Here is a 10,572-nt window from a genome sequence, read left to right as displayed (position 1 = left end):
ACTTTCTTAGACAGAAAGAAATCAACAACGGAGACATGTGGACGACGATTTCAGTCACTGCACTTTGAATAGCATTTTTACTCGAGTTACAGGAGATGCACGAATGGCCCTTGACCTACGCTCTTACGAATGCCTTGGAACATTCAAAGAGAACAGCCCTCAAGTCTTGCGGTTTATTATAATGCTGTTGCGTGTCGAGGCAGTATTTGACTTCGTCCTACCGTTGAGACACGGGGCGTACTGTAAATGAACTGCACCTGACAGCTTTAGAAAAACACCTGGGCTCAGTACGGTGCTGAGAGCTCAGCGTTGCTGTTGTTCTAATTAGCACGCACTGCATCGGCTATGACCCGAACTTTTCAATTATTCTGATCAGTAAGTCAACACGTAGTCCACATGAAAGGTAGAAATATTCTCTTGTCTGTCTCTTGTTTTTATAGAACTGAATGTCCCTGACAATGTACTGTTAGTTTTAATTGAAGAACGGCATCTGTGTTCAAATATACCAGACAAGTTTACGTAACTGCTCATGCAACACTCAGTTGTAATTAGTCAAGAAATAAAGTCGAACAACAGCTGCGAGTTTGATTCTGAACGTATGAGATTGCAGCGCCTTTTACTTCCATTGACAAATGATAGATATTCGAAGAGAGATCCTTCAGACCAGCAAGCAAACCCACGGCTATTTCGGTTTTCTATCTAGGCAACGTTGGTGTCTGCAATAGCAGACATGAAAGCGTGATGCAATTTCTGTGGCTACATTTGTTGCACGTCATGCACAGTAAGAGTGTTTCTAACACCAAATACAAAGTCAACAATTAGCGATCACGCCTTCTCCTCAGTTAACCCACTGAAACCCTTGCTGTTAACAGTTCTTTACTGCGTGCTTTACGAGCACCTACATATCGTGTCGGTTCTTTCAGCTTTATTCATTAGGTTTTCAAAGGCATAAGTAGAGCACCAGAGGTGCGAACACAAAGTGTGTGGGTATCTGAAGAACTGATTCTTCTGATGACTACAGAGAGCTCGCCGCTGCCGCATTCCTCCTTTAATCTAACACGGAGTGCGAGATGGCTGCGGAAACTTTTTCTAAGTCGCTCTCCGTTAAAAAAAAAATACCTTTCACAAAATACGTGCCGGCAGACAGACACGCCTCAGAGGGTTTAAGGCTGGCTTCACGTTCAAATGATAAAGTCTCCCCGTCCGGATGTCAAAATGCAACTTTGGCAGACAGAAAAACATCAACAAACCACAAATGTGGACAAGGATTTTACAAGCTGCACCACACTGCACTTTCAAAAGCATTTACAATCGTGTTAGACGCAGGAATTGCCTTTGATTTGCGCGCTTACGAACGCCATGGAAAACGAAACAAAACTAAAGCCCTCAGCTCCTGCACTTGATTATAATGCCGTTACGTGTCGAAGCAGTAATTTACGTCATCCCACCACTGCAACACGGGGAATAGAGGGAAATGAGCACACGCTACGAATCGTCTCAATCACTCCCTAGAGTCGTAAGGCGCATTGAAGGGTGCACCCCCATCATTAATCGTTGCGCCTCTGTGAAAGGAAAGCTGTTGAGCAGTCTTTGAAACAGCTCGGATGAAACACTTGATTGCTTCCATGTGCATCAGGAGCCCATTTCTTATTTTCACTTCACGCCGCCCAAAGCATTTCTAACACAGGAGATTCGCGTTTGGGAATGCTCCCTGCCCTACAAATAAAACAGGTCTACGGGTCTGAAACCTGCTCCACGGAAAACAGTTCTGTTGCGCTTTTGATCAAAGGGAGATTCGCTGTTCTTACTTTTTGATGACATAACACCCAAAGGAGCTTCTTTGGAGCTGGATTCCAACCAGCATCCTAAAGTTTCTTGGCGGTATCCTTTACAGTCCTCTGTTCGGTCGACAAGGGACAGAAGGGGGCAGCTTTCCTCACACATACAGTGCAATGTACTGTAGTGTTCCCGTTCATTGAATTCGCAGTTCTGCATCAGACCTCTAACTCGTTTCCTTAGCTTGGATTTAAGCCACGAAGCAGGCTTCTAGTGTATAAACGTCTAGAGGAATCACAAACTATTTGAGAGGCCATCATCCCAGGGGGAACTGACAAAGTCTATCCCTAAACACCTAGCGCAGTCTCTCGAGAGACTGTCAAAAATCGCTTTCTCCGTTTCTCCGTGCAAGTAAGTGAAAACGCGGTCTCAACCCAGAGCCACTTGGCAGCAGCGGCACGTAAATACTGTTACTGCCACTGCTCGATACCGACGTTAGCCTACTATACCATGTTCAGCCACCGCTAGAAAATGTACGGCTCTAGTACCGGAGCAAACAACAGGAGGACCAACGTCGAACAGGCACACATATCAGACATGGAAAGCGACGAGGACGGGATTCGAACCCATGCGTGCAGAGCACAATGGATTAGTAGTCCATCGACTTGGCCACTCGGCCACCTCGTCGAAACTTGATGGGTAATGCGCTCCTGTCTAGTAAACAGGAGATCCTGGGTCCGAATCCCAGCGGTGCCTTCTTTGTTCTGTCTTCTCGAACAGAACTGGTCCTTATGGACAACCGCCTACGGCTAGACTTAATTAAATACAAGTATTCATTTCCTGTCTTTAACGCGACTTGTTTTTCTTAAAATGGATGCAACTTGCAAAACATGAAATACAAACCTTGCTAATCAGCGCTAGCGGCAGGCAAAAAAAAAGTCAGCAATGTTTTTTTTCTTTAACCTTAACCCTGCTAATGGAGAAGAGTTAAACGACCGAGTCTATGCAGCTTAAACGGTGCGCACGTCGGGTTCTTAGCTGAAAGGTTGGTAAATCACGCTCACCCCAGTCCTTAATCTTTTAAAGAGGATACAAAATTGAACCTAGTCGCCACATCACATACATCCTGTTCAATGATAAAAAGGTAACATCTATCCTCGCTCCAGAGTAAATCTTACGTTGAGGGCATATTTTGTTTCACTTTACCATGAGTCGGGCTCTGCTGCACAGAGGAGAGAGCAGAGCAATGAGGTCACGGGGACAGGGGAGTCACACGCTGGCGTTTTGAATACGCGGAAGATCACTGAGGGATCCACAGTATGTGGACCCTCCGTGCGCCATCAGTCCACACTCCGGACTCTGAATCCTGCCATCCGAGTTAAGATCTCGGCGGAACCTGAGGCGCAGTTCCTTCTTAAAACATAATCTGGTGAGCATTTCTAGAATCGTACTTGTATAGATGCAGCCTTTAATGTGTTGCTAGGTTAAAATTGATGACTTCTTGTATTTCAGTAGGCAACTGCCCTCTTTATTTCGGATTGAATTTCTTTATTACAGGGGCGCTTTTATGAAGACAGAGTCATGTTCAGGTACTTTGCTTGATGGAGGAAGCTCATTTCGGACTCTGTGATCTGCTCACCTGGAAAGGTGTGCTGTACTACTACAAGAGAGAAGTAGAGTCTGGAAGAAGGGACAATTTTATGATGGTTTGGAAGATAATGTTTTTTTTTCTTATGCTGAAAATGAAAGGTAGTTGTTTCTATATGGACTCAGTCTTTGGAATTTGTATATATATATATTTCAGTGATCCCTCAGCCATTGCTTCTGTATTATAATTCAATTTCTCTTTTAAAATTCCTTCCCCACTCCTAGGACATGCAGTTGCTGAACTCCACAATGGCTTCTATTGGAAAGTCTGTGACTGAGACCAAGTAAGTGTTCACTTTTTTATGAAACCATTATTTATTTTGGAGCAATGAGCAATTCTTATATAAATGCAATAAAATCATTATGCTCAAACTATGAGAGAGAATTTTAAGGATAATTTAAGAAATCAGTCTAAGCTTGTTTCTATACAAAGATGGTATTATTTATTTTCAAAGGAAACCCGCGAGGATTCCCCTGGTGTGCAAGATGTGCCTGAATACTTTTGATCAGCTTCCTGCTCACTTGAAGAGGGCATGTATGAAGCACGCCACGGCAGAAGAGATCAGGATGGCCTCTCAACAGGCGAGGGAGGACATGATGAATCACCTGAAGAACGGGGTCATCGTGGATTACCACAGAATAGAGATCGTGTCTGGTGAGGCAAACAGGATAGTGGTTGTAAGACTGCTAGAGTCCTTGGGCCTTTTTGTACATGGGAAGCCTGAAGACACATCGGCAAGGTGAGATATTTTTAATCTGTAAGGCTTCTGTAGTTTCTTTTTGAAATCATTGTTACAACATATTATGTAAAAGCATGTTGAAAAGAATCTACCTGCATTCCAGCGGCCCTGAGCAAGAGGCCGCTGTCCAGGAGGAAGAGATGCCAGAGGCTGCTCTAGAAACTGAAACAGAAACGGATAAGGAAGGGGAAGATGTGAGCTCTGAAGAACTCTATCAGCAGTAAGACTTTTTATTTTTCAGATGTATGTATTTTTTACTAAAATTCTAATTTGTCTTATAGGTATAAAATGTTTAAACCGGTGTTTTATATCCTTACAGGCCCTGAGTAGTTAAAAAGTATCAGCAGGCCGGAAGAGAGTGGCCCAAGCTGGACTCTATAGAAAGCACTCCCTGGATGCTCCTCTCCTGATTGGATTCAAACAGTACCTTACCAAGGATCTGGGAGTGGCAAATTATTCTCAGGAGGTATTTATTTTTTAAAGGCATTAAAAATTAAGCAATGGTATCTTCATTGTAAATGTTTTTATTTCTTAGCTTAAAATTCACCCATGTGAAATGATGTCAGCCATAAACATCATGACTCTATATTTCCTACCTGAATCTATTCTACTTAAATTATTACATTATACACAATTTGAGTTCATTTTAAAAAGTAAAAGGTAATGAAAGGAATGCATTTTTATAAGAAAGATAATACCGATATGCATGTGATAATCTTCCTTATATCATGTAGTGCGTCATTTGGACACTTTGTGGGCTTGAAATACAAAGAAAATCATGTTCTATGGTACAAGATAAATACAAAACTTAAGCTTTTATTTTAATTAGATTTGTTTATAAAGCATAAGCAATCATTTATTACATCGCTTCTTGAATTAAATCTTTTGACAAGAGGTAAGACTTCTATTTTACATTTAAACCCATGTTTAGCTGTGTTTTTTAGATTTAACTGAACCAATTTCTGTGTGTGATAATGTCCTTGAATTCTGACAACATCACACTAAATTACATGATATAAAACAGCTAATGTTTCTAGAGATAAAGTTTCTGGGATGCTTCTAATTACTTTTTATTACCAGGGACAGTTTAATTCACCTTGTACAGTACTGAAAGACCAAGATGCTTTTTTTTAAAGTTATTTAACATTTTATAGAACTTTGTCTACTATGGCAACATGATGAGCTTGGTGAAACTTGGAAAAATACTGCTTGGCCACTTATCTTAAGATAAAGATAGGATAAAGGTTTATCTTTTGCACCTACCTGACCCCCAGGGAAGGCCAATGCTTTCTCAGTTGATGGTTCCCTACAGTAGACTGTACCTTATCTTCAAAGGTAATGTATATTGACCCAAATCAGTTTTGGAATCCAATCTACTGACGAGATGGAGCACATCCTTTTTTCAGGATTTTAGCATCATACGTTTGGTATATTTAGTCCCTAATGCTGAAAGAAATGATCATAGAACATTTGGACACTTTGTGGGCTTGAAATACAAAGAAAATCATGTTCTATGGTACAAGATACATGTGTCTGACAATGAGGAATGGGCCCCTGAGACAGTCATTTGCATGTTTCACAAACGATCGTATATGACTAGAGATTCTGTTTGGGATTCGAATGTGCATTCGGACAGCAATCCCTTTCAAGAAATGATATGTTCTGGATGAGGTCAAAGGTGATGAAACACTGTATTTAGGATGTGTTTGCAGTGATTGTGTGTCTCCTGCTTCAACGCAGTGAAATATAGATGTGCTCCTGTAATTCATTGGTACATGCCCAGGGCAGTAAGCAGTCTGAGGATTTATTTCCAGACGGCATAGAGCAGTGAAGCAGTGAAGTAGTGCAACACACTGGATCATTATATTATTAGAATCTATTCTACTTAAATTATTACATTATACACAATTTGAGTTCATTTTAAAAAGTAAAAGGTAATGAAAGGAATGCATTTTCATAAGAAAGATAATACCGATATGCATGTGATAATCTTCCTTATATCATGTAGTGCGTCATTTGGACACTTTGTGGGCTTGAAATACAAAGAAAATCATGTTCTATGGTACAAGATAAATACAAAACTTAAGCTTTTATTTTAATTAGGTTTGTTTATAAAGCATAAGCAATCATTTATTACATTAATATATATGAAAATAAAATTTTAGCATCATATTATTACATACAGGTCTCTAGCTTCAACACAGTGAGATATATATATATGCTCAGTGATTTATTGGTACATGCCCAGGGCAATAATCAAAATGAGGATTTATTTTCAGATGGGCTACAGGTAGTGTTGTGAAATTCTTCAACACACTGGAACGCAGATTTAGACCTCCTGCACTCTTACTCCTTAAAAACCAAAGAAATGAAGATATGTAGCAATCACATTGTAACAGGGGTGACAGTGACTTAATGCTTATACTAGTGGACTTCTGGTACCTTTAGGGTACGGTGTTCCCTGAAGGGCTCTCAAACCCCGCATTTCAGATGCCTAGCTGTATCGCCGATGTGTTGCACCTCAGAATCACTTTTAAACCTTACCTCTGGTATCTTTAATCCCTACTGCTCAACGCATGGTGAAAGTATTGCATAATTGTGTCTGAAAATGAGCAATGTGCACCTGAGAGACTCATTTGCCTGTTTCACAAATGATCATATTTGACTAGAGATTCTTTTTGGGATTCAGTTGTGCATTCTGACAGCAATCCCTTTCAAAAAACGATACATTCTGGATGAGGTCAAAGGTGCAGGAACACTGTTACTTGTTCCTTTATAACCCGGTTATTGATGTCATTAACAACATTAATCCCAAACAGAGCTGTTGGACTCCCTCCTCTGGCCGTTTTCCACCAGTTGATTATTTCATCAACCAATGCACTAATCAAGCTCCCAAGGCACTCTCTATACCCAGTAAACATAGGTCTAACCTCACCCAAGGAGAAAATCAGGCGCTCCAGTCTCTCCGCAACAGGGATGATATCGTCATCAAACCAGCGGACAAAGGAGGTGCTGTTGTGGTGTGGCGTAAGGATCTATATATCTTTGAAGCCTCTAGACAACTAACTGACACTTCTGCCTACCTCCCTCTCCAACAGGACCCTACCACTGACTACCAAAAGGAAGTGGTATCCACCATTTCCCTTCTTATCAGCAGTAACGAGCTCCCCCAGGAGGCGAACCGGCTCATCATGGAACATCCACAGGTATCTCAATTTTACCTCCTCCCCAAAATCCACAAACCGGACACCCCTGGACGCCCCATCGTATCAGCATGTAACTGTCCAACTACTTACATCTCAGCCTTTCTCGACAGCCTCATGAGACCGCTGGTTGAAGATCTTCCCTCATACATCAAAGACACCAACCACGCGCTCCAACTTTTCAATGATTTCCAATTTCAGGGTACCGAATGCCACATTTTTACCATGGACATCACATCTCTGTACACCGTCATTCCCCATAATGACGGCCTTACAGCCCTCAAGCACACGCTGGACAAACACACAGTGCTTGATCCACCCACCCACACCCTGGTACGCCTTGCAGAATTGGTCCTCACACTGAACGCATTCTCTTTCAATAATCTTTTTTACCAACAGGTCAGTGGAGTTGCCATGGGCACCAGAATGGGACCCAGCTATGCCAACATTTTTGTCGGCTGGGTAGAAGAACGCTTCTTCGCTTCCTACACTGGCTATGTCCCTGACCTCGGCTGGGTAGAAGAACGCTTCTTCGCTTCCTACACTGGCTATGTCCCTGACCTCTACAAGTGATATATTGATGACTGCGTCGGTGCCGCCACATGCTCCAGCGATCAGCTTGAGTTCTTCCTGCACCATTTAACCAACTTCCACCCGTCCCTCAAATATACGGTTAACATATCTTCCACCACTCTTCCGTTTCTAGACATCCACTTGTCTATCAACTACCCCCGACTGTCCACTTCAGTTTATTACAAACCCACGGATTCACACAGCTACCTCCTGTACAGCTCATTTCACCCCAACCATACTAAAAACTCTCTTCCTTTTTCACAGTTCCTTAGGTTACGATGACTATGCAGCGATGACATCGACTTCGAGAACCAAGCCCTCGAAATGTATTCATTTTTCATCAACAGAGGATACCCCAGCAGTGTGATTGACAGGGCCCTTGCCCCAGCCAAAAACACCCCCTGGACCATCAACCCGATCAGGAACTCCCGCCGTAACAACCACATTCCTTTGGTGCTTCCTTACCACCCTAACACACTTCCTATCCCCAGGACCATTAACCACAACTTTTCCATCCTACAGGATGATCCCTCCATTGGGGCCCTCTTTTCTGATCACCCTATCATCTCATATCGCCGACCACCTAATCTGCGTAACCTCCTTGTTCACAGCTCCCTTGACCGCCCTCAACAACCATCCACACCAGGCACTTTCCCTTGCAACAGAGCTCGTTGTATCACCTGCAAGTACACAGCCACCACCACAATCATTCAAGGCACCTCAGGACAATTCCGGATCACCCAGACAGCATCTTGTACTTCCAGCAACCTCATTTACTTTATCTCTTGCAGTAAATGTCCAGCCATCTACATTGGAGAAACAGGAAGGAGACTCGGAGACCACTTCAGAGAACACGTCAGGGCTGTGAAGATTAAAGATCTCTCCAAGCCCATTGTTTCTCATTTCACCTCTGACGGCCACGACCACTCTAATCTCTCCGTCTTTGTTCTCAAAAACGTTTTTCCGAACTAATACATCAGAAAGACCACCGAAACTAAAATTATTCTTCAGCTAGGATCACACATTCTCCCTTCCCTTAATAACAGACTACTGTTCTTTTAAATTTTCTCCATTCATTGGAAGTTTCATTTCACACCTCTCTGCACCCATTCTGACTTCACACCTCTTGATTGGCCTCTCTTTCTGTCCCCTGCTCCCGCCTCTCACTCCTCCTCCCTCCCAACCTTTGTTCTCCCGCTACTTTACCTCTGCCTACTTCCCTGTCTCTCTCACACCTGAAGAAGGCTCCACGGCCGAAACGTTGTGTTCTCTTTCTTCTTTTTTTCAGCATGGAATAAACCTATTACTTGTTCCTTTGCAGCCTACGCATGCTGACGCAGCTACCCACCTGAACTACACTGTAGCTAGGATGTGTTTGCAGTTATTCTGTGTCTCTAGCTTCAACACAGTGATATATATATATATGCTCACTGATTTTTTGGTACATGCCCAGGGCAATAATCATTATGAGGATTTATTTCCAGATGTGCTAGGGGTAGTGTTGTGAAATACTTCAACACACGGGATCGCAGGTTTAAACCCCCTCCACTATTACTCCTTAAAAACCAACAAATGCAGATATGTAGCAATCATATTGTAGCAGACACTCATTTGCCTGTTTCACAAATGATCATATTTTACTAGAGATTCTGTTTGGGATACGGATGTGCATTCTGACAGCAATCTCTTTCAAAAAATGATTTTACCTTATCGCGGCTTTGCCCTCTTGCCTCTTTGGATAATATCTCCATCTTGTGGTCGTTGTTGGTAATGTCTAGACACTATCTCCATCTTGTGGTCGTTGTTGGTAATGTCTTCTTATGCCCTTTTTTATTTCAATTCTCTATTAGTTGATTCTAGAATCTCTAGAATAGAGTTGAAAACATCAGTTTTATAGCAGACAATATGACATTATTTATAGTCCAATTAGAAATGTATTACCCTGTTTTTAACATAATAAGAAATTAAAACTAAGTTTGAAACACCAGGGAACATAAAAAATGATTTTTAGGAAAACCATGAGGTTCTCTGTGTCCGATGCCTGCAAGGGGAGAAAGCTAGAATCCTTTGATTTTTCAAAATTTGAAAATAAACATCATATAACAACAGCTTTCATTCCTAGGAGTGAAAAATAACCATTTTTGAAGACATATTAGTTTCTAAAACACTACAATAAAGTTAAAAACATCTGTTTTATATTACATTATTTTTTGTGAAATTAGTCATTTTTTGCACTATTTGTAATATAATTTCTAATTAAAAGTGTTTAAAATTAAGTTTGGAACAACAAGGAATACAAAAAAAAAAGATTTTTAGGAAAACCATGACGTCCTCTGTGCCCGATGCCTGCAAGGGGAGAAAGCTAGAATCCTACACAGGCTTCTGGAGCTCTGGCCTGGCTAAAGAGGCTGAATTTATCCCCTTCAAAGCTCCATGAAAAATGATCATTTAAAATTTGAAAAAAAACCCATCATATAACATCATACAGATGCAGCCATTCAAAATGCGCTATAAAAACCCGCGGTACAGTAACCTACCCACAAGCCACTGCAGGGCACCGGAGGGCACCGCGGTAAGTGATTGGCTGGCCAAAATGACCGACAGGGGCACTGGTGGTGTATTGGTTAGTAGTG

At 41.8% G+C, this 10,572-nt stretch overlaps 1 non-coding gene across 1 annotated transcript; it reads right to left on the bottom strand.

Annotated features, from left to right (window-relative positions):
- Positions 1-2,381: 2,381 nt before the first annotated feature.
- On the bottom strand, positions 2,382-2,463 carry trnas-acu (transfer RNA serine (anticodon ACU)). The gene has a single exon. It is a non-coding gene; the product is annotated as a tRNA-Ser (tRNA).
- Positions 2,464-10,572: the final 8,109 nt, after the last annotated feature.

This window comes from Lepisosteus oculatus, unplaced genomic scaffold (assembly GCF_040954835.1).
Source record: "Lepisosteus oculatus isolate fLepOcu1 unplaced genomic scaffold, fLepOcu1.hap2 HAP2_SCAFFOLD_67, whole genome shotgun sequence".
In the NCBI taxonomy this organism is placed as follows: domain Eukaryota; kingdom Metazoa; phylum Chordata; class Actinopteri; order Semionotiformes; family Lepisosteidae; genus Lepisosteus; species Lepisosteus oculatus.
This window is presented reverse-complemented; position numbering and strand designations above follow the sequence as displayed.